Genomic DNA, 24,525 nt, shown 5'->3' with positions numbered 1-24,525 from the left:
ACACATCACAATCACTCCCTGGGACTTACATTGCACAGTATGGTCCACAGTGACAAACCATTGCCTAAGTACTACAGCAGGAAGGAACCCAAACACTACTATCTGCACACCTAGTGGCACCAACTCAGCCTTGTCTGCCATGGTATGCTTGCTACCTAGCAATACCAAAAACTGCATATCATCCTACATAGCTAAGCAGGACCACGCATGAATGGCTAAACTGGAATCTTGGGGCATCTACTAACTACAACCTTGCACCCAAACCCCATGGCAGGCAACATATACAAAATACTACACAGTCTTTACTCACCCTCTTGTGGCTGCTATGCTGGCCTCAAGTGCCCATTCAACTCAGGATCGGCCACAGTCAGTATGCCGGCCATTAAGGGGGGGGGGGGGGGGAGGGGGGTCAGGCTCCGACGGGCACCCCTCCCTCATTGGGAGGCCGACCCCAGCTGGTCCTCCACAGTCTTCTGGGCCCAGAGTCTCCGGTCCTCCCACCGTTTTCTGCAGTAGTGCTCCGCTGGCTATGGACCCCCAGGGTCCCCACATCCTTGGCGATGGCACACCACAACCCCTTCTTCTGATGGACGCTGACCTGCAGAGGAAAAAACAGACTGAAGGACACCATGAACCATACAATCCAGCCGGTCACACAAATGGCTTACATATTGCATTTGCCCCTCAAGTACATGCACGACACGTACTTCTGCGTTCACATTGCCTGCAGCCATACCGTCCCCAAATGACTCATTGCTAGCACACACATACATCTACATGCAGCCATGTAGCATGTAATGTGCCCATGATGTACTCACCTGTTGGTCTGGCCCATACAACTGCTCATAAAGGGGTAGGACCCCATCCATGAGCCTCTCAAACTCTTCCGACATGAAGGCTGGGGCCCTTTCCCCTGTAATATGGGTCATGGCAGCTTCCAGACAGGTCACAGCAGCACACCCAGTGGATATGTCTGAGTGGAAAGTCAGGAATCAAGTGAAGTGGTAGAAAGAAAATGGTGGTCACGTCTGTCCGGCGTTGCTCATCATTAGTTCCTGTACTCTATAGAGACCATGTTGGCCAGTGAGGAATTGCATGGCGGTGCAGACCACGTTCCGCCATTACACCTAACGCTGGCGGAGTGAGGTAACTTCCACCTGTCCTTGCATACAGGACAGGTGGGTGCCATTTCCTCTTGCTAGAACTCATGTTGTGAATGAGTATGTGCGTCATTGGTGTCAATTGTATGCACCTAGACAATTCTAGTGTCATACATACATGCTCTGTGTACTAGGATGTTGTGTGTTCATAGGTCCGGTTACCACACCCATTTTACTTTTGGCTCACTTAGATACCAACCACTGTTGAGGAATAGGAGGGGGGAGGCAGGCACCCGTGTACAGACCCCTTATGGACCCCTTGTGGACTTGGCTACACTGGGAGACTGGAACATCATACTCACCTATCATCTGGACAGGGCCACAATCACCAAGCTGTGTGCACAATTGAAGCCTGATCTGATACCTGCTATCCATAGCACCACAGCAATTTCCCCTCTTGTGCAGATACTTTCAGTGCTCCATTTCCTGGCAACTAGTTCTTTCCAGGTGACTGTGGGCTTGGCTGCAGGAATGTTACAGCCAATGTTCTCAATTGTGCTTGGAAGGGTTTTGTCTGCCTTGCTAAAAACATATGAGTATCTACATCACATTCCCCCAGGTTGATTTGCACACTGAAGGCTGGATTCTACACAATGGGAAACATACCACATGTGATTGAGGCAATTTACGGGATCCATATTACCTTAGTCCCTCCCAGGGCAAATGAGCAGGTGTACAGAAATTGGAAGAGTTTCTACTCTCAATGTCCAGATGGTGTGCCTTACTGACCAGTACATCTCCCACATCACTGCCAAGGAACCTGGATCTGTGCATGATGCCTATGTCTTGAGGAATCCCCAGGTGATGGCACAACTATAGAAGCACAGATTGTAGTTTATAGGTGAGCTTGAGTCCTCACCCAATGTATGTCAGTGAATGCCTACTGGAGTCATACCCCATGCTGTTGTGCATGGCTATGTGTGTCCCTCACTTCTTCCAGGTGACTCCGGCTACCCAAACCTGTCCTGGCTATTGACCCCTGTTAGGAATCTGAGAACAGGGGCTGAAAAATCGGTACAATGATGCACATGGGTGTACCAGGAGGATTGTGGAACACACTTTTGGTCTCCTGAAAGCCAGGTTCCGGTGCCTCCATTTGGCAGATGGATCCCTATGCTACTCCCTGAGAAGGTCTGCCAGATTGTGGTGTCTGCTTCATGCTGCACAATCTGGCCCTCAGACACCATGTGCCCTAGCTGCAGGAGGAGGGGGGTGACAATGCACCTGCAGCAGCAGTGGACACCGAGGACAGTGAGAAGGAGGGAGAGGAGGACGTGGACAACAGGTCACATATCATTCAGCAGTATATCCAATGACACTCAGGTAAGACTGTTGATCTCTACATTTCTCCATTTTAGTAAAGTGAAGTGTGGCTGTTGTGTTGTGCCAGTCACTATCTTTGCATCACAATTGACTGTTACCTATGCCTTCCCTTATTGCAGATGTTTGTGTAGTTTCAACAGTATACTAATGTGATGACTACAGACTGTTTATAGCACAGGTCCAGTGTCCATGGGGCCATAGAAAGAGGAGCAATGGCAGTTCAAAGTGAACAAGGTGACTCAGTGGAACACGAGATATTCTGGAGTGGCTCATTTCCTGGCAGTGGTCTTGGTAACGGTCTTGTGTCTGTCTGGATTGCAGGGAACGTTTGTGGGGTGGTTCACCTTCTGCAAGGGAGCGGTGCTTGTGGCCTGTAAGTCCTGTGACAGGGTCTCCTATCCACTAGCTGTAGCAGATGTGGAGGGCTGGTCAGTACACTGGCTAGTGGAAGAGGCCCCCTGGTGTGCTATGTACTCACACATGATGCTTGTCATGTCACTCAACACCCCTGCAATGGAGGCCATGGTGGTATTCAAGGCCTGCAATTGTTGCATGATTTCCTGGTGATGTTCTCCTGCATGATGTTGATCACCTGACCCATCCTGTCCTGGGATTGTTGGTATGCCCCCAGGATATTTGTGAGTGCCTTCTGGGCAGTATGTTCCCTGGGCCTGGCCTCCCCTTGGCGTGCAGCTGTCTTCTGACTGCCCTTGGCCCCATGTGCCTGTGTCCCCTGAACGGTGTACCCACTCCCACTTACACCAGGACCTTTATTGTCTTGCCTGTGTGGTGTCGACTTGGGTCCCTGTACAGATTGGCACACTACCGATTGACATGTACTGGGGATAGAGTTTTGGGTATGTTAACTGGCTGCTGTGGTGTTCGAGTCTGAGGGGGGGCTGTGGTGGACTGGCTGTGGGATGTGGTAGCCGACTGACCAGTGGTCCCAGATGGGCCAAGGAGTTAATCCACATCAAGACCTCCAGAGTGGCTGTCTTTACTTAGGGCATCTTCTGGTAGGGTACTGGGATACCGTGGCACATCTTCGCATCTGACATTGTCTGGACACCTGTGGGGATGTAAGTGATTTGTTAGGGTAATTGTCACTTATTCCGAATTTCTACCTTTCCCAATGATATTGGTGTTGTCCTCCCACCTTTGGTAGAGTATGGTGATGGATTGTGGGATTGGTTGTTCTACATACTGTCCATGCATTGCTGGTGGGTGTGCATGCAGAGCTGAGAGGGATTTGCTTGCAGTGGGTATGGCATGCAGGGGTAGCCGTTTAGGTATGGTAATTAGGGTAGTGCACTGTTTGGGATGGAGTGGGGTGAAGGGAGTCAGGGTGAGGCGGTGAAATTGCATTTCTTCAGAATGTCATCCCTTGTACGTGGGTTTTGTCCCACTGTGTTCACCCTGTCCATGATCATAAGCCATAGCTCCATCTTCCTGGCAATGGAGATCTACTGTACCTGTGCGCCAAACAGCTATGGCTCTACCCGGACTATTTTCTCCATCATCACCTGGAACTCCTCATCAGTGAAACAGCGGTGTCTTGTTGGGACATGGGTCTTGTGTGTTGTGCAGAGGGTGTTGAGATGTGGTGGGGTGTGTGATGGATGAATGGGTAGTTATGATGTTGGTGTGCAGTTATCTCTGGGATTTGCCTGTCAAGGTGTAGCAGTCTTCTTGTGCTTGCAAAGGATTGTGGCATTTATAACACTGTTGGTGGGTGGGTGAGGTGTTTATATATTTGTCAGGCATGGCTTTTTTGGACTGGCCAATCTTGGCTTGTTTTGGTTTAGGGTGGGCATTTCCATTGTGGTGGTGTGCACCGCCAATGGGTTACCGCCGTTGAATGTCTGCTGTGGTGATTCGTGAGTCATTTATTTGGAGTCTTTTTTGCTGGCGTAACTGTATGGGTGCTAGTGCCGACATTTTTTCACCTTCGTTGGGTCTGGCAGATTTTGGTTGTGGCTGATTTCTGTTGGTTTTGTGTGCGTGTGTCATAATATGGCGGGCGGATGTTCGCATCCGTGGTGGTATGTCGGCAGCCGTCACCATTGCAGAATTCGGTAAATATCGCCAATGTCATAATGAGGGCCTTAACTTGTTTTTCTGCAGTTTTATATAGCACAGACTTGACCCGGAGATATTGGAGTGCTTCACATGAGCATCAGTTACATTACACATGTACACATCCCTTTTGGGCTTTAGGCATAGGGATATTAAGGGGGTCATTATGACCCCAGCGGTCGGCGTTAATATGGAGTAAAGTACTGCCAAGAGGCTGGCAGTACTTTCCTCCATATGACATTTGCAGTTTGGCCGAAGCCAAACTGCCAGTGTACCACACTGACCGCCATGGCGGTAATGACTGCCGGGCTGGAGACTTCAGTCTTCAGCCCGATGGCAGTCACTTGCCCGCCTGCGGGATTATGACCCTGCCTACCACCATGGTTTTCGTGGCATCCTTACCACCACGAAAACCATGGCAGTAGGCACTATCAGTGGCAGGGAATCCCTTCGCTGTCACTGATCGGGGTCTGCTCCGCCCTCCTCCCTATCCACAGGTTCCCCCACCCCCCTTTCCTCTCCAGACCCCCCAGCATACATGCCTCTCCCTTCACACACTCCAACTTTCATCCACACATGCATACATCCATTCACACTCACTTACATACATGCAGACACTCATTCACACAACTCAACATACATGCTCACCCCCAAACATGCGCACACACACACAACACACACCTGCATACATGCACAGACACAGACACAGACACACCCAACACCACCCACTGCCCTGTCAGTGACACGACTTACCTGTAGTCAGGGGGTCCTCCGCAGGAGAGGACAGGGCGCTGCTGCCAGTAGCAGCATCCACCATCAGAACCCCACCAGACTATATTATTCTCATAATATTGCCAGCGGCGGTCTACTGGCTTGGCTCTGCTGACTATCTGCCAGCATGGTCACAGCTGGATTTCAGTCATCCTTCTGGTGGAAATCCGGCTGTGGTCATGATACGGCAGATGGCTGGTAGCCACAGTAATTGTCTTTTGGCGGCCGTCGCCGCAGTGGTAGGTGGTATATACCACCAAGGTCCTAATGAGGGCCTAATTGATTTTCCCAGAACAGGATGTCAAGCTGACAAGTAAACTCAAACCTGAATCCCCAATTGCAAAGTCTGCAACTCTGGCCATAACGCTATATTCTCTCCTATAAGTTCAACATATAATCAAGTATTCAAATGGATTAAAAAAAAAAAAAAAAAAAAAAAACAAGATAGCAATTAATTGAAAAGTGCTTTTATCGCTTTGAGAATTCAGAAAATATATCCTCATTTTTAAAGCGCTGCTCAAAACGTCTATGGGAATAAGACCCTCTCACTTGTATAATTTCTAAAGGAAATGCTTTAAGTATTATAGTTATGATTATATCAAGATGCCAGGAATGCCATAGTTTTGAAATAAACACAGAATGTTAGCAATCTAGTTGTTCATTAGAATATTGTGGAAAGCCAGATGTCAGGGGCATGGACTTAGATAATTGAGGGCACGGAGGACGGTGTAGAGGAAAAGATCACCAAGTTAGGCAGGCAAGGAAGTGGCAGTACAATGGACCATGAAAGACAGAAGAAAGGGGGACGGAGCAACAAATCATCCATACAGGACAGGCAAGAGGGGCTGTGATAATATAGCAAACCATTAATGGCAGAAGGAAGAGGCAGTGTCAGTACATCCATACATGCCAGACAATTCAGACAGGAGACTCCTGAAGTCTTTAAGTCCACAAGGGCTTTATTTTATCTGTGTCCTGCCTAAAATCTCTTTTTTAATGTAAGTCAACGGGGAAAATCAATTCCCCAGGTGGTTTTCAAAATCTCCCTTTTACCAAGTTCAAAATGTTGGCAGGAGGAATGGAGTAGAGACATGGGCTTGGATGACAGAGGGGAAGAGGGAGATGGGAAGGGGCACCAAATTGACCTTGCAGAGCAGGAATCAGGGGTTGCAGAAGCACAATACACCACACAGGGCATGCAGGAGAGTAGTGCAGTACAACAGACCATGGAAAGTAATAGAGAGGTGACAGGGCCATGCACATGGACAACAGAGAACAGAGGGGAAGAGGCAAGGGCAGAACGCCGACTATACCGGACAGGAAGGAGAGTTATAGCTTAACGGACCATAAAGGGCAGGAGGAAGGGGACAGGGACATAATAACAGACCAGGCAAGAGGGAGGGGATAAGGTCCTGCATGTGGAAAATGGAGGGCAGGGGACAAAGTGGGCAAGGCTGGAGCAGCAAGCTGACCGTGGAGGACAGGTGGGATGGGCATTGGCAGCACACCACACCATGGAGAACAATAGTGAGACTATAATGGCATACACACAGACAACGGAGGGAAGTGCACAGGTTGTCAGGGGCAGCAAGCTGACCACACAGGACAGGTGAGAGGTGCAGTGGCAGCACAGAAGGCCATACATGGCAAGGGGGAGGGTTAGTGGCAGTACAGCAGCCATGATGGCCAAGAGGGAGGGGACAGGGGCACGCACAAAAGACCATGGAGGACAGAAAGGATGGGTATGGGCTACACACAGGCACAGGTAAGAGGGCAGGGGAAAGGGCTTCACAACAGATCACACAGGGTAGCCAAGAGGAGCAGTTGCAGCACATCAGAGCATGGAGGGCAGACAGGACTAGCATTAAAATGGACCATGGAGGACAGGAGGGAGGGTATAGGGGCATGGAACATGGCCAGGCAGGGTGGAGGTGGCAGAGACAGGGGGACGCTATCTGACCCTGCTAGGCAAGTAGGAGAGGCAGTGGCAGAACAGAACACTCAAAGTAGATGGGATGGACAGTGGCAGGTCCATGGAACATATATGAACACCATGGAGGGGGCAGGAGCAAACACAGACATCTGAGGGCAGGGGGAAGGAGGATAGGGGCAGCAGGCTAAGCACAAAGGCTAAGCAGGAGGGCAATGAAGGGGCATAGGATTGGGCAACAGAGGGCAGGAGAGGAGAAGTGAGCAGGGACATCAAGCTAAATGGAGGGCAGTGGCAGCACATTGGGCCATGCAGGGCAGGGTGGAGGAGGCAGATGCACTGACTCAGACATCAGAGGGTAGGGAGAAGGCAGATGGGGTAGCAAGCTAACTGTTCAGGGCAAGCATGATGGGCAGTGGCAGAACAATAGACACACAGGCCTGTTATGAGTGAGCAGGGGCATTGACTTGGACAATAGATGGCAAGGAGGAGGGGGCAGGAGCAGCAAGCTTGGGTGGGGGGGTAGCACAATGCCTGGCCAGTCCCTGTGTCCAACTATCCCAACCGCCCACCGTGCACCGTCATGAGCATTTTACTTAATGTTAAAAAAAAACCTAGACATTCACTGAAAAAAACAAAGGTTACTACAGTGTTCTAGTTAGCAAATAGAATTTTTTTTTAAACTTGGAAATTTACTAAAAATACAAAGGTTACAGGTTCAATATAGTTAGGTTCAGATTTTGCATTCGCGAAACATAGAAATTCACCTGTTAGAGTTATTTCCAGTAACTATCGCATGCCCTAAGGTAACTACCTCCCTCACCATGCACAGTTCTCATCAATAATTTTACTGCAAATGATACAGTGACATTATCAATGATGTCACAGAAGATGTCATGAGTGATATAATATCTGGGGTAATCAGCAGAGCAGTTGATGCGGATATATGTTGATGAGTTTAAAAGAGGGTCACAAATGTGCTATTGAATATGTTGCGCACAAACTGGATATTGATATGGACATTTACATAGGACGTGGTTTAAGATTAAGGGGGTCATTCCAACCCTGGCGGTCATCGACCGCCAGGGTGGAGGACCACGGAAGCACCGCCAACAGGCTGGCGGTGCTTCCCTGCCCATTCTGACCGCGGCGGTAAAGCCGCGGTCAGAAAAGGGGATCCGGCGGTTTTCCGCCGGATTTCCCCTGTCTGGGCTGAATCTCCATGGCGGCGCTGCAAGCAGCGCCGCCATGGAGATTCCGACCCCCTTCCCGCCACCCTGTTTCTGGCGGTTTTTACCGCCAGGAACAGGATGGCGGGAACGGGTGTCGTGGGGCCCCTGCACTGCCCATGCCACTGGCATGGGCAGTGCAGGGGCCCCCCCTAACAGGGCCCCAGCATGATTTTCACTGTCTGCTTAGCAGACAGTGAAAATCGCGACGGGTGCAACTGCACCCATCGCACCCCTGCAACACCGCCGGCTCCATTCGGAGCCGACTTCTATGTTGCAGGGCCTTTCCCGCTGGGCCGGCGGGCGCTCCTTTGGCGGGCGCCCGCCGGCCCAGCGGGAAAGCCATAATGGCCTCCGCGGTCTTTTGACCGCATAGCGGCCAAATGGCGGTGACCGCATGGCGGGCGGTGACCGCCTAAGACAGAAATCGAATTTCACTCCTCCTTTACAAGCTGATAATGTGACATATTTTGCAAAATTTGGTAATGAGAGAATTTGATACATACTAATGTAATGTTTGTGATTCTCCTTTGAATAGAAAGGACTTTCAAGATTTACTGAATTTGAAGTCTAACAGGTCAATCATTATTAAACAAGCAGATAAGGGAGGCAATGTGGTTGTCCTGAATTTTAAAGACTATACTATGGAGGCCTTTCAGCAGTTAAAAGATATATTTAACTATGAGATTGACAAACTTGTGTTGGACAGATCAAAACAGATTCTCAAGAACAAAGTGAAATTGTACTTTGATAAACATCTGCTGGATATTAACACATTTAAGTATTTGAATGTTGAGGATTCCGTAATTCCTATCATCTATGTCTTACCAAAAATACATAAAAGAGGGAGGATACCTGGGGGAGTGATTATTTTGGGGGATCAAGTCGCAGTTATAACATTTAAAAACAATACATAATTTTTATATATATATATATATATAAATTAATGTCCTGCAACAGCTGACTTCAACCACCTTGATTGTAAGAGTGAAAGTATGGGATTTTTGAAAGAGAAAGGTTTTTATAAATGTATGAGGTGTAAGGCATGTAAATATAGTAAAAATTGTAAAACGTATATACTACCCACAGGGGAGGAGAAGCAAATTAACAGATTTATAAATTGCAATTCAGATTATACGGTTTATGTTATCAAATGTCCGTGCAACCTTTGTTATGTGGGCAGTACAATCTTTCCTGTGAAGAAAAAGATATTGGAGCATTGGCGGGCAATTAAAAATAATGATGCCAATTACCCCATAGCTCGACATTGTAGACAATTCCATGAGGGGAAAGTTGATGACATGTTATTTTTTGGAATTGACAGGGCCCTGTTATCCCCGCGAGGAGGAGACAGGGAACGGATTTTGAGGAAAATGGAGTCGGAATATATTATCAGACTTAATAGCAGAGCCCCGTGGGGGTTGAACCAGGATGAAGAACTGTATGTACATGTGGGTTAATGGAAAATATGTGATAACTAGGCGCGGTTTGTGATAGCTGGCACCAATACCTTCGTTAAATAATTGAATTGCAATGTTTTGTGTTATTACAAATATGTACTATATATGATCTTGTGGCTCCGGTAGGTGTAGGCATTGTAGTGAGTAAAAAGTTTTGTAAATAAGCAAAAAAAGTTGTGGATATTACTAGGATGTAGAAAGTTAGGATAAGAACTTAATTAGTATGATGGTATGTAAAATGATTTGTGTTTTTTTTCTTTAGATATTTTGTGGCAAATTATGCAAAAATGACTTTATTGAAAATTAATCGGGACTATAAAAGTGAGACAATGAATTAATGATGGAAAAAACACTTTAATAATTATAGTTGATTTAATAGAAATTTTTGATGTTGAGGATTGGGTAATTGTAAGCTTTTTTCTATGTCTACTGGGGAACAGGATAAAATGGAGGGGGGGAGGGGCGGTGCGGTTTTCATTTGTATTGAATTGGAACAAGGTGGGCTTTGAAAGAGACCATTTTGGTTGAAACGCGTTGCCCAGAACCTTTGGATTGATTTCAGTTTCGTATTTTCGGTATGTAATAAATTTACTATTGTGCAGCAGTACAGAGTGCCGGCGTATATATATATATTTGGCCCCTTTTGTTAAAACTTTACCCTCATATGAGGGACACAAAGAATATTTTGAGACAGATGATGGATATTACTGGTTATTCATAATACCTCTTGGAGGCTATGGATGTTAAATACCCTGTATGCAAATTTACAACATATGCGAGGACTAGAGGCTGCCAGGTTCTTTTTATTTACTAAGTCAGCTAATTAATTGCAACATTCCTCGATGGTTATAGAGTTGTCAGAATTTGTTCTTACCAATAACATTTTCTTGCATCAGAATTATTTTTATCAACAAGTGAGGGGATCAGCGATGATCTCCAGTTTGGCTCCCTGTTATGCAAAACCTTTTATGGGTTTGTATGAGAGGGAGAATGCCAGGACCAGACCATTGAAAGTCAATGACAAGATTGTGTTTAAACGTGTTATATTGATGAAATGTTTGTCATCTGAAAGGGTACGGTGGAAGACCTGAAAGCATTTCACAATCATTTGAATAATAATACATTTAATATCACTTTGGTTCTTGAATACAGTAGAACTTCTATTTGCGTTTTGTACTTGAAAATGTATATTGAGGATGAAAAGCTTGTATAGCTGTTATTTAGGAAGCCAGCATCAACAAATGCTATTCTACATGCCCAATCAGGTCACTTGAAGCAGAGTAATAATATTCCTTTTGGCAAGATTTGAGACAAGAAAAATTGCATTTTACAACTTGAATATGAGAAACAATAAAGGGTGTTAACAAAGGCTTCTTTAGATAGGCTACAGTGAATAGATTTTGGGTTTAGCTAAGGAACATGTTAGTGAGATAAACAGAGAAACCTCTAAAAAAAGAAAAGAAACTGAAGAAAGAGGACATTAGATTTATTACAACATATATTAATGGTAACAATGTAATATACAGAATTATTTTGAAGCATTTGGGGTGTTGTCTCCTTAGATCCAGATGTCTGAGAAATTCAACTAAAAAAAATAATATTACAATGCAAGAAAGCACCATCAAGAACACTTCTCTCTCCCAGTCACACCATCAGATACAAGGAAAATAGCGAATATAAGGAAGCTTCTTCCAATACTTCAAAAGGGTTACCAGAGGATTGCTACACATGTGAAAATTGTATTTGTTGCAAATATGTGTCACATATTAAAAAGTATTTTATGGATATTACTAAAACATGTGAATTTGAGGTATTAGCTTTCACCAACTGTAACACTATGCATTGTATTTACGTGGTCGCTTGCATTCGTAACAAACAATATGTTGGTTCCACAATAAGGAAAGTTGGAAAGAATACATTATAACTTTCAAGAATCAGGATACTAAATATCCTATTGCAATTCCTTTTAAAGGTGAACACTATTTGATGCAATTGGAGGTTTTGTTTTGGCCTCTAATTAAATATGGTTTACAAATTATATCCTTCAAATAAAGGTCTTTTTGATCAATGAGCTTGTATCGAGGGTCAGATTTGAAGGTAGCACTCGAACTGCAAGCATGTTTGGTATGGGGTTCATATATTAGTGTTTTCTTATGTTTTTTTATTTTCTTGGAAGGAATTCATGGCTTAAAACATTCAGTATTTACTGTTTAGAGTAAAGTAGATACATTGTTTACATTGGATTTTGTTTTGAAGATTGAATTTTAATGGCATAAGGAATCTAAATGTAGATTCCGTTTTAAGTAAATGTTAACTATTGAAGAGAACTGGAAGAACTTCCGCGTTCAGACTGTTTGAAACTTGTGGGCAATCTGAATAGGATACTAAGGGACAGCTCAAAATGGTGGTTGGTTTACTTATGCACGATAAAATCAGGACTTTTATCCACCGATTGAAGACTATTGGTAAGAATAGAGAATAGTGATAGTTTCACAAGAGCATAGTACTCGATTTTGGGTAGTGACTGATTACAGCAATGATTGGAATTTATCATTGATTTCAGATGACTGTATTATGGGGCTGGAGAAAACATTCATAGGTTTTTAAACAATGCTATAAAACCCACAATTGTAAGGGGACTAAAAATACGGACTGGTTTCATTTTGGTGTTCTGTATTGAGTAGTCTTTATAAAAAGTGTGTAAAAATTGTATTTTTTTTACCATGATGATTAGGGTTCATTATTGATTTCAGATGGCTGGAAGTTAAAAACAACATAAGACTCACGATTATAATGTGAGTGATAATATGAATTATATTATTGTGGCGGTAACTTACATACCAAGAAGGCTATATAAAGACATTTAGGGTAGGAAGATGCCAGATCATGGTGAAAAATGGATGTTAATTCAAATGATTTGCATATTGTCACAAACGATTGTTTAAAAGTATTTGAGCATGATTTAATGTTTTCTATTGAAGTGCCCTTATATTGGTTATGAATGATTTCCTTTTAGGTCCGTGTATAAGAGAAAGATGCATTCCTTTTCTTTTAGATTCTTGTTCTGATTAACTATGTTTTGATTTAGCGATTTAATGGATTTCCACCCGATGTAAAAGGATGTGTTCTGGATGGTATCATTTTAGATTTGGCAGCCGTGTAGAAGCGACTGTCTTGTGAAGCACATGCTGGCTATTTAACTTCCATTTTCCCACCAAGAATTTAGGAATAAAGAATACAATGAATGACATCAGGTTATCAAAACCCACATTATTTTGCACAAGAACTATTGCTCACACCCCGCTATACACAGCGTTCTAATCAATCATTTTAGAGCAAATTTTGGAGTGATGTTATAAATTATTTCATAGAAGATATGAGTGAGAAAATGTGGGGAATTAGCAGTACTTTGCAAGGGCACAGTTCTAGATACCTTAGAGCTTGAGTTTTAGTCACTTAAGATAACTATAACTAATGAATTTCTATGGTTTTGTGTTCATAAAAATCTCTGCATTTTTTGTGAATTTAAGGTTTTTTAAATTATATTTGCTACCTATAACATCCCCGGAACCTTTGTTTTTTCCATGAATATCAATTCTTTTAATGTAAAGTAATTTGTAATTACAATACGTTAATCCAACCTCTCCTGTGCATGGATAACCACCTGCATGCAACCAACCCATGCTGTGTTCATCTGAAAGCCTTGCGTGGCAGGGCCTGGTCGCAGAGCCTGGCCTATGGCCAATCCCTATGACCAAAGCTCCAAAGGCCATCTACCCGGATCAGCGGCACACAGCACCCCTACCTCAGCTGATTTTGGCTCCAGTGATACTCCTGTCCTGCCCCCCTTTTTTAGTGGAGGGAGGTATGTTGCCCCACTTACCCAGGCTATATTTGGCCCTAGAAAACCCATCCCCGGGGCCCATGACAAATTATGTTGGAGGGTACGCAGCCCTTCCCCGGCCAATTTCAGGCCTGGAACCCCATCTCCAGGGCCTGGCCTTATTATAAAGGAGGGCAGGCAGCCCCTCTCCTGGGGCCAAGATTGGGACATGCCCTGTAAAAGATGGGTGCCATGGAGCCCACCTAGGCCATATCTCCATGGGCCCAGCCTTACATACATACAGCCCCCCTCCCTGGGCCACTATTGGCCCTGCGGATGCCATCCCTTGGGGCCTGGCTAGTATGTAAAAGGGGAGGGGCACGCAGCACCCCTCCCCATGCCAATATTGGGACTCAATCCCCAGGGGTCTCTCCACCAAATGGTGGGTGCCCTGCAGCCCACCCAGGGCTCCCACTGCCTTTTGTTGAAGGCCATGAGGGGAGTTCCAATCCTCCCGTAGCCCCAACTGTCTCCGCCTCCAGCAGGAGCTGGCATTGCTCCCACCCATAGGAAGCAGCTAAAATGCTGCTCCCTGCAGGCGGAAGCTATTTTTTCCACATGTTCCCCTGTCTGCTTCACAACAGGCATGACCCCAGTTGAAAAGTCTGCTACCAGTGTGTGGGAGCATTTTTCCTGCTACCGTCCACTAGGAGTGGACCTAGGACCTGGTTTATATATTAACAGGTGAGTCACTCCATCACAATAGTAACGGATATCCCTTCTGCCGAAAATGAAATCCCATTATATCTTATGGGAATTGGATTTCAGCGGACAAGATATCCATGACCATTGTGCCAGGACAACTCGTCCAACAATAACTAAATCTGGCCCCTGCTGTTTGTCTTTGCTTGGTGGGAACTTTAAATTTTGCCCAAAAAGTGAGAGCAAAAAGAAGTTTCCCTGCCTGTACTAGTATGGGCAGGAAAACCAAGGTTTCCTGAGGATGGGACATAGCAGGAGCCTGGCCCAGTGTCCCCACCTCCCTTACGAGGTAAAGCTGCACTTCCTGATTAAGGTGTTAGCAGCCAGTCAGATCTTATTTTCAGATCTGTCAGATCCATGAACCATCAGCGTCCCTAGATATACAATTTTCTTTTTCTGTTATTAACTCCAAAACTACTGAACGGATTTGTACCAAATAACAGCACTCTTTTTGGACCAAGATCTAATTTTCTGTCAAATTTAGGGCCTAATTTAATAAAAAGTGAAGCAGCTTGGTGCTTGGACAAAATTTGCAGTGCCACGCTGCATCACTTTAGTAATGCAGGGATGCGCTGTACTACTAAAATACGGTGCACCCCTGTGTTTCTCCCTGCACCAGTGCTGAATTTAGCTGCCAGTGCCAACACAGGCACTATTGCACCATAGTGCAATTGTGTATGCTTTAAGGGGATTGATTGTTTAAGGTGTCCCTTCCTGCACAAACAATCTACAATTGTTATTTGGCACTTCTATTTGTGCTGCTGGGGTGGCGTTAGTTTTTGGTGCTACCACAGATTCGAACCTTCTTGTAAATCTGGGGCAGAATCGAAAGCAATGGGTGTTGCAATGGTTGTTGCTGTGGGCGTTCCACTGCTCACCCCTCTGGAGCAGAAAACTGCCTCAGATTGGCCAATATTTAAAAGGCCGTGTTAAGCCCCAAAATGTGGCTTAGCGCTACCTTGTAAATGCGGCACACTGCAGAGCACCATGGAGTGCCACAAAAAGTGATGCTGTGTGGCACAAGAGCCTTGTAAATCTGTCCCTTCGTGTAATCCCATTCAGCAGTTCAGGCTGTAGTTGTGTCTGAAAACTAGAAAATCCCTATAGATATTGCGTGGGGGGAAAAGTGTTTTGGGACCCCCCTCGTTTTTCTCGGCCTCCATTTGTTGAATCACTATGAAACATTACAGACAGCAGCGGAACTGGCACACTACTTTTGAAAACCTAATGAAGATTCATCAAAGTTACTATCAAAACAAAAAATGCTCCATCTATGGAAAGTTGGTCCTAACTATAACTACTGGCTATTGGTATTAGGTAATATATAATGTATAAATATATTTACATGCATATAAACACATATATATACATACATTTGGAGCTTCAAAAAATAATGCGCGAAAGCCTGTGCGTAGTTTTTAAATAAACTTTGCAGGATCCATGGATACGCCGTGCAATGTGGCAATTTGTTAAAAAATATGCTTTTTTGCTGTGAGGGGGGGGGGGGGGGGGGGAGGAATTACCTGTGGGACTCCAGCAGCTGGGACTCAGGTCAAGCCTAGTCCCAAGATGGCTGCCAACACTTCCTGGCTTGAAGTGTCCCTGAGGGACCCTGCCGGGACAAAACAGCACTTTAATAAAAAAAAAAAAAAAAAAAAACTGTTGCTCCAAATTTGTGACAACTTGCCCCCATGCTTATTAATACTAAACCCTCATGTGGGCAAGGTCCCAGGAGCATTTAAACATACTTAAAAAATAGAGGAGTGCACATGGGGCTTCTTCCTAGGGCATTATGCCCCGGGGACCTACACCTCCCCGGGGCGCTTGTAAATTATAACATGGGGCCTGGAGGGCTCCCCTAGACCCCAGGGACCACCACCTGCCAAGGCCTTTAATTTAAAAAAAAAAAAAATGGGTGGGATGCCGTGTGGACCCCCTAGGGACCATCCCCTCCCCAAGGCTTTAATTATAAAAACTGTGCAAGGGGCAGCGCAGATCGCCCCATACCTTGTGGACCACCTCCTCACCAGGGATTTGTTTTATTTTCAAAAAGGAGGGGGACCCCCCTCCTGAAGCCAATAATGGCCCTCGGGACCACTACCTCAGCACCAGCTCCTGTGTACCGGGATGCCCGACCCCGGGACATAGCTGTTTCCTCTTGCTTGTTAGGAGACCACCAGCTCCCGCCAAGCAAAAGCAAACACTCCAGTTTCAGTGGGAGGAAGCTGTCAAAGTTAAACAAAGTTAACTGCATGTTTATTAGCTCCCTGTGTGCAATAACAATGCCAGGTCCCACAGGAGGTGGGGAGCTGGCTGGGACTGAAAGGCCCTTGAGGATCCCCTGCAGTCCCATTGCACACTGGGTGCCCTTGGGGGCATCCAAGAAACATGGCCAGGCCCCAGGGAATGGGGTCCCTGGGGCCAAAATCAGCTAAGGGCGGGGTGCGGCCGGCATTGATACACCCACTCACAGACCCTCAGAAATTCAGGCACCCACTCAGGCTCACGCACCCACTCAAAGACCAACTCAAACTCATGCACTCACAGACACTCAGGAACTCATGCAATCACTCACCGATGAACTCAAAGACTCAAGTACCCACTCACAGACCTACTCAGTCAGCACCCATTCCCAGACCCACTTAGACACTCACTCAACTACTCACAGACCCACTCAGCGATTCATGCACACACTCACAGACCCACTCAGTCACAAATTCATTCACAGACCCACTCAGATTCATGCGCTCACTCACAGACCCACTTAGACACTTATGCATCCACTCATACATTCATGCACCCACGCACAGACCAACTCATACATTCATGCACCCACTCTCAGGCTCACACTCAGTCACAGACCCACTTATGCACCCCTCACAGATCCACTTACACACCCACTCACAGACCAACTCACAAAGATATGGACCCACTCACAGATCCACTCAGACTCATACACCCACTGCCAGACCTACCCAGAGACTCATGTACTCATTCATAGACCCACTCTGGCACTCACAGACTCATGCACCCACTCACAGACCTACTGAGACACACACCCACTGACAGACACTCATACAATGTCACACCCATTCACAGACCTGAGACACTTATGCCCACCCACACACTCACTGTCAAAGGTTAGTAGGTACAGTTAGGAATTAAAGTTAAAGACCTTATAAATTCACATAGACTTTATAGTTAGGAAACAACATTAAAAAACCTTAGAAAGTCACTGAAAAAACAACGGTTACAGCAGTGTTATAGTAAGGAAGTAGAATTTAAAAAAAAAAACAGGAATTTACTGAATAAACCCAGGGTTACAGAGACATTATAGTGAGGCTCACATTTCACTCCTATAAAACCAGTAAAATTCAGCAGTTATATTTACTTGAGCCAACTCTAATTTACGCCCCCCAGTGCACTGCTTATGACCTCACATATTACATCGTTCATGACATGTCAGTGGCATCACTAATGATATCTCAAATGACATCACTGATGACATCATCCACAGAAGCACTCACCTACCCACTCACACACCTATATGACCTCTCATACTCCCACTCACACACCCACACCACCACTCACATACCCATTCACAGACCCATACAAGTCATTGCACAACCATTCACTCATCCATAGAGCCACAAACACCCACTCACTCACATATACATGCACTCACAATTATTCACTCACCCATACATCTACTCATAGAATCAGTCACTTATCCATACAGCCACTCACAAAGCCACACACCCAATACAGCTTCTTAAACACCCACTTACTTATGTATACAGCCACTCACACCCACTCACTCACCCATACAGCCACTTATTCAACCAGTCACTTACACACCCAATCACCCACCCATATAGCCACTTACACAGCCACTCACTCACCCATGCAGCCACTGACACACCCACTCACTAACCAATATAGTCACTCACTCACCCACACAGCTATTCACACACCTACGTACATGCCCATACAGGCACTCACACACCCACTCATACACCCTTCCAGGTATTCACACATACACTCAAACACCAATACACAGTTACACAGCCACTCACATAATGTGTTAAAAATAATAACACTCAGTAGTACAGAACGTATGCTTAACACTCAAACGTTTAGAAAACACTTGCACGTACTGGATGATGTCATCAGTGATGTAGTTTGAGATGCCACCAGTGATGTTACTGACCAGGTCATATGTGCTGTAATCTGTGAGGTCATAAGCAGTGCATTGTGGGGGCGTATGTTATAGTTCGATCAGGTAACTTTAATTGCTGAATTTAACTGGTTTTGTACAAGTGAAATGTGTGCCTAACTATAACTTTCCTGTAACATTTGGTTTTTCAGTGAATACATACACGCACACACACACATACCCCCTAAACCTAATGCTTGGCACAAAGTAGTCAGGCTTAACTTAAGGGGTAATATATAAAGTATTTGTGCAACACTTCATTACAGTAACACACTCCACACCAGCTTAGAGAAATAGATAATATTTGAGTTAAACAAGACCAAAATGACAAAAATCCAAAAAGTAGATGTCGATATATGAAATTTCTAAGATTAAATGTGAAAACAGTGCTTAGAAGTCACTAGTGAGCAAAAGGTTACTAGAGGTTGTGAGGGACCGGTTCAAATCCAAACTCCAGGCTGACCACAATGGAAGGTAGGAAAGCTATAGAAAACATATAGGTGCCGCTGAAACAGTACCTTTGATGGAGCAAAGAGGCATCGATGAGAGCACAATCATCGTTGAGTTGAGCCACGCAGGCTGGGAATCTGCTGTTATCGAGGCAGAGATGCATTGGAATTTCTCCTGCCCTCGAGGTGATGCATCAGGTTTTGCTTAAATCAGCTGCAGGACCCACTACTGAGGCCCAGAACTGAAGGGATTCGAGCATGTATAGAACACGTCCAGTCCTTCTCCCTGCAGGCAATAAGCAGCAGAAAGCAGACTAACACAGCAAAGCAAGTAGCAAAGTTGCAGTCCCTCCTAAGCACACAACACAATAAACAGGAGGGCAACACAACAATGCAGTTGCGGAGTGGCTGTCCCTAAGTGCAGCACTACAGTCTATTTCTTTGCATAGTGTCTTTGGTTCCAGTAGATGTCTGATTTGGTGGGGTTTGGGGTCCAGGACTTTTACCCAAATGTGTATTTGAACTGGGGGAGACTTCAAAGAGGCCTTTGAAGATCTCAAGGTCCCTGCACTTCCTTCCCTGGCTCCAGACACTATACAGAGGGTTATGTAGCCCTTTGTTTGAGGAGAGGCACAGCCCTAATCAGGTGTCTCAGCTCATCCCTCCCATCTAGCCCAGGAGGACCCATCAGCCTGGTGATGGGCCATCAGGATAGAAATGCCACACCCACGCTATGTATGTGTGTGACTGACTAGAGGGAATGCACAAAGCCCGGCAGCCATCCACCCCAGACTTGTATTCAGAGACAGCAGAGGCACAGAATGGTTAAAGTAAGAAAATGCCAACTTTCTAAAAGTGGCATTTTCAGACTCACAATTTAAAATCCAACTGCATCATGAGGTGTGATTTTAAGTTGTGAGTCTAGAGATATCAAACTCAATATTTCTATTTTTTCCCCAATTGAAGTTTACACTGAAAGAATGCAGAGATAGGCATTGCAGTAGTGAAAAATGATGTTAGCAATGTGTCTAGATTTTTAAATATACTGCACCCTGCCCTTGGAACTAACTAGGACTTACCTCAGGGGTGACTTGCATGTAATAAACATTTGCAATGCAAAGGGTCTCACATTTTCTTGAGTTAGAGATATTGGCATTGTAAATTAATAACTGGACATTTCTTGCCACATAAATTGGTCAACACTGCCTCATAATTTGGAATTTTCCTGCCACATAATTCCAGTGCCCTGCGTATAACTAAAGCACTTCCATTTACCTTCTTCCTGTATCCACAGCCAAAAATGAAAATGTTGCCATTTAACATACTAATTTAAATCTGCCATGGTAATTGCAATAGAATACCACTTTTACTACCTCACCATCAGATTAGCTGGCTGGCTAACAGAATTCCCCCCAAAAAGAGACAAGACCGCCATGGAGGAGTAACGAGAGAAATAAATTAGAAGGGTCACCTAAACATATTGATGGTTCAAACATTCATTGTGTAATAAGGATGTTAAGTTGGCCTGAATCATGGTCAAATAAGGGGAGATTAATAAAACATAATTATCATATAAACCCAGTAAAAATCCTTACCAGAAATAAACTTTAGGCATTAGCCTGGAATGCTCAGAACAGCCACTAGAGGACACCACAATGAAAATAGTGTTTGTAAGAAACATGGTTATGTAACCATATAGTCCATATAAATTAGTTGGAAGGATACCAGCAGTATTTCAGACGATAGACCATCCAATCAAACTGTATCAATGTATCCTTTATTTTCTTCCATGTAATGACCAACAGCCAACAGCCAACACGTTTCATTCACCACGCGTGAACTTCATCGGGCCGTAAGACAAACATACAAAAAATACATGCATTTCCTATATAACATAATATAGTATATACTTAAAAATATACCTAAACTGACAAATTACAAATTTAAGGACAGAAACAAAAACAAGTAATGTCATAGATATTTCAGACATAATAAAAAACATTTGACAAACAATTAAAAAATATTTAAGGTACATTCATTCCCCAATATTCAATAAAGTCTACTGAAAAGCATATCCCTGCTATCAGCATCTAATGATAACGAAAATCTCCGAGATCGCCTCAATATTCCTTATTGACTACCCTAATTTAATCCTAAACAGATTCATAACAATCTACTTTCGTAAGTGTAGATGTTTGGATAAATTGTGTCTTCAAGTAAGTAAGTATAAAGAAATTATTCCACCAGCCATTATAACCTACCCACCAAGTGGGCCAATAAAAAATAAAAAAATAAACAGTATTAAGTAAAAAAATCATGAATAGATTAACTCCCCATTATAATCACATACCAAATTATTTCATACATGTGAAACCTGTTACGATCCTCAGTTCACTTCCAATGTAAACAGATATATGATAATCTTCCGAATATTCCAAAGTAAATTACCTTAGTATCACAGATGCTTTATGAGATGTTCCTTAAAAATATGTAATAGAAATTAATCCACTGAATAGGCACCTCATCAAAAAAGATTGCTATGTATCCTGATATTAGATCTGATTAGAAGTGACAAGTATGGGTTTAATCTTACTATTATGTATAATAATGTGCAAGGAAGGCGTTTGAGAACTGTAGTGCCTCAGCAATAAACCAATCCGCAACATCAAATCACAAGTACATCTTAATAACATACGGAGAACCAAACAACTTTAGATATTGGAAGGAGGAAAGCCGTGAAAAACCTCCTAACCCATATCGTTCAATGTCAACAAAGTAATAAACGACACAGACATCTTCAAACTATACTTGCAACAATGTAACTGGTATCAGTAAGGCCTCACAAAATCCCATAGTCTGTGCCAGTGGGTACTGGTAATAACCGACAAACGTTAAAAATAACTGCGGCCAATGAATAACTAATAAAGAGGGCAAAACATTTGCCGACCAGACACCTTTATCGAAACAATGTTAATGGACATGGTAAAAAGCCAGTATATCCTGATTGGATTTAATAACGTGCAATTGTTTGCTTTTGAACAACATGCACTTGTAGAAAAAACATATTATTATTATATATATGTGTATGTTGTTTTCTCACCAAGACAAAATAACATTGTTAAATACATATACATACACATCATGTTTAGATGCGAACCCTCATCCGATAAGACAGGCACTCCAAAATCAAATATGCCGATTCTATTACTCACCAGTACAAGTCACAGATTTTACTCAATTCAGGCCACAGTAAACCACTCACATGACACACCAATACCATTACATGATAAATGACAGTGGGCGCCAATTCCGCCTCTATTTAAATTCTAAACGGCCAGTCACGTGTCTTAAATTCTTTAAAGAGACATGACCTTTCCCTTCCGTTATAGTGCCTTAATGTTATGCAACAACGGGCTGGTTCTCCAATCTGATGTAACCTCACGAATTCTAAAAGCTGCAAATCACATGTAATTACAACACCCAAAAACATAACTGCTGATCGAAAAATTCAGATACATTAGTGATATAATCCAAGACTTGAAACCAATAGGAATCGTGACTCAAACCTCAAAAGGAATTATAAATAACGCTTCATTTGCACAAATCACAGGGCAGTAAACCCTCCACTCCATGCAATCTCACTAAATGAACAAAAACTAAAAACACAAAATGTTGTGACTCGAAACCCGAAAAACTTAACAAAAACGCTTCGTACGCACAAATCACAGGGTACTAAACCCTCGACACCACCCGATCTCACTAAACAGCCGACCTCACCATAGTCCCTTCCAAGTAAAACACAAGTACCTTGCATTATTCCGGTGCCTAACAAAGGGCGAGCTGGTCCTGAACGAGAAATAGTTCACTCAATGCCAACTGCTCAAAAAATACTTCTTTCAAAACTCTATCTAGCAACTTATAAGTCAAAACTGAATGTAAAAGACAGCAGAAATGAGTCAACTAGCTATAATCTCAGTACATTAAAATAAATTGGTTAAGAGATTTCTAGGTTCATCAATGTGGGTCATCTGGCACTACCATCAATAATTACTTGCACCCAAACATGAGATCGTACAAAGGAAAAACTATAAATTTGTGATTTTTGTTTTAATGACGTAATATTCGAGTACATAACTTTTGGGAAATATTTGAACAATTTATTGATGATAATTATTGTGATTGTGTTTTGATTATTTTATGTGTTCAAATTTTTGTGTATTTGAGTTTGTAATGGTGACAGGGCAAAGGGTGTAAACATATGGGGGGTTATTCTAACTTTGGAGGAGGTGTTAATCCGTCCCAAAAGTGACGGAAAAGTGACGGTTTTACCACCAGCCGTATTACGAGTCCATTATATCCTATGGAACTCGTAATACGGCTGGTGGTATATCCATCACTTTACCGTCACTTTTGGGACGGATTAACACTCCTCCAAAGTTAGAATAACCCCCATGTTGTCTGTTCCCACGATGACGTAGTAGTACATAAGATCACAATCAAGGTGCGTAAAAACTATGTGATCAAGGCTGTCTGAAGTGGCTGAAACACGTTATGGTAGAAATGCACATGGCAAAATAAAAAGCTCGGAGCAATATCGGTGTCTGCATCAATCCTGCATTGAGATTGTCAGAAGGATTGTTGGTGATTGAAATCTATCTATCTATCTATCTATCTATCTATCTATCTATCTATCTATCTATCTATCTATCTATCTATCTATCTATCTATCTATCTATCTATCTATCTATCTATACATACATATATATGTGTATATATATATATATATATATATATATATATATATATATACATATATATAAATATCTTCATCTATTGGCTTACATTTTGTTTCTTCCTACCGCAGCCCTTGCAGACTGCACTGCCATTTTACTTGGACTTAAATATAAAGCGACTCCAAAAAAACAGATTTCCAAAAATATGGTAGAGGACAATTGACTTAATCGATGATTGCTAGTACCTATATATATATATATATATATATACAAGGCTGTCTTTACAAGTGTTCCATAGTAATCAAGACATTTATTGAAAGTTACAATATTAATTTATCTGCACCTGTCAGCACTGGCATATTTACTTAGACTATTGAAATCAAGCCCAATTTATTAAAGTAGCAAAAGTGGATATGTGCATTTTATGGTAAGCCCACACGCTCTCAACTTTCTGAAGAACATTTTAAACAGTTGCTTGTTACTAAGGATGAATATTTAGTAACAATTGCAGGTTTGTGACAGACTAGTTAATTAGTTGCTTCTGACTTCAGAGGGCCATCTAGTACAGTTCTGAAGGGCTGCAGTCATGTCAA

The 24,525-nt window shown here is 43.5% G+C and overlaps 1 long non-coding RNA gene across 1 annotated transcript in view; it reads right to left on the bottom strand.

Moving 5' to 3' along the window:
- Nucleotides 1-22,494, bottom strand: part of LOC138295827 (uncharacterized) — a 45,631-nt gene extending 23,137 nt beyond the window's left edge. The window contains exon 1 of the long non-coding RNA XR_011203694.1: nucleotides 22,412-22,494. This is a non-coding gene — a long non-coding RNA (uncharacterized lncRNA). The remainder of the gene's footprint in view (nucleotides 1-22,411) is intronic.
- Between the last annotated feature and the right edge of the window lie 2,031 nt (nucleotides 22,495-24,525).

This window comes from Pleurodeles waltl, chromosome 1_2 (genome assembly GCF_031143425.1).
Source record: "Pleurodeles waltl isolate 20211129_DDA chromosome 1_2, aPleWal1.hap1.20221129, whole genome shotgun sequence".
NCBI lineage: Eukaryota > Metazoa > Chordata > Amphibia > Caudata > Salamandridae > Pleurodeles > Pleurodeles waltl.
The sequence above is the reverse complement of the archived record's forward strand: the minus strand, read 5'-3'. Positions and strand labels throughout refer to the sequence as shown.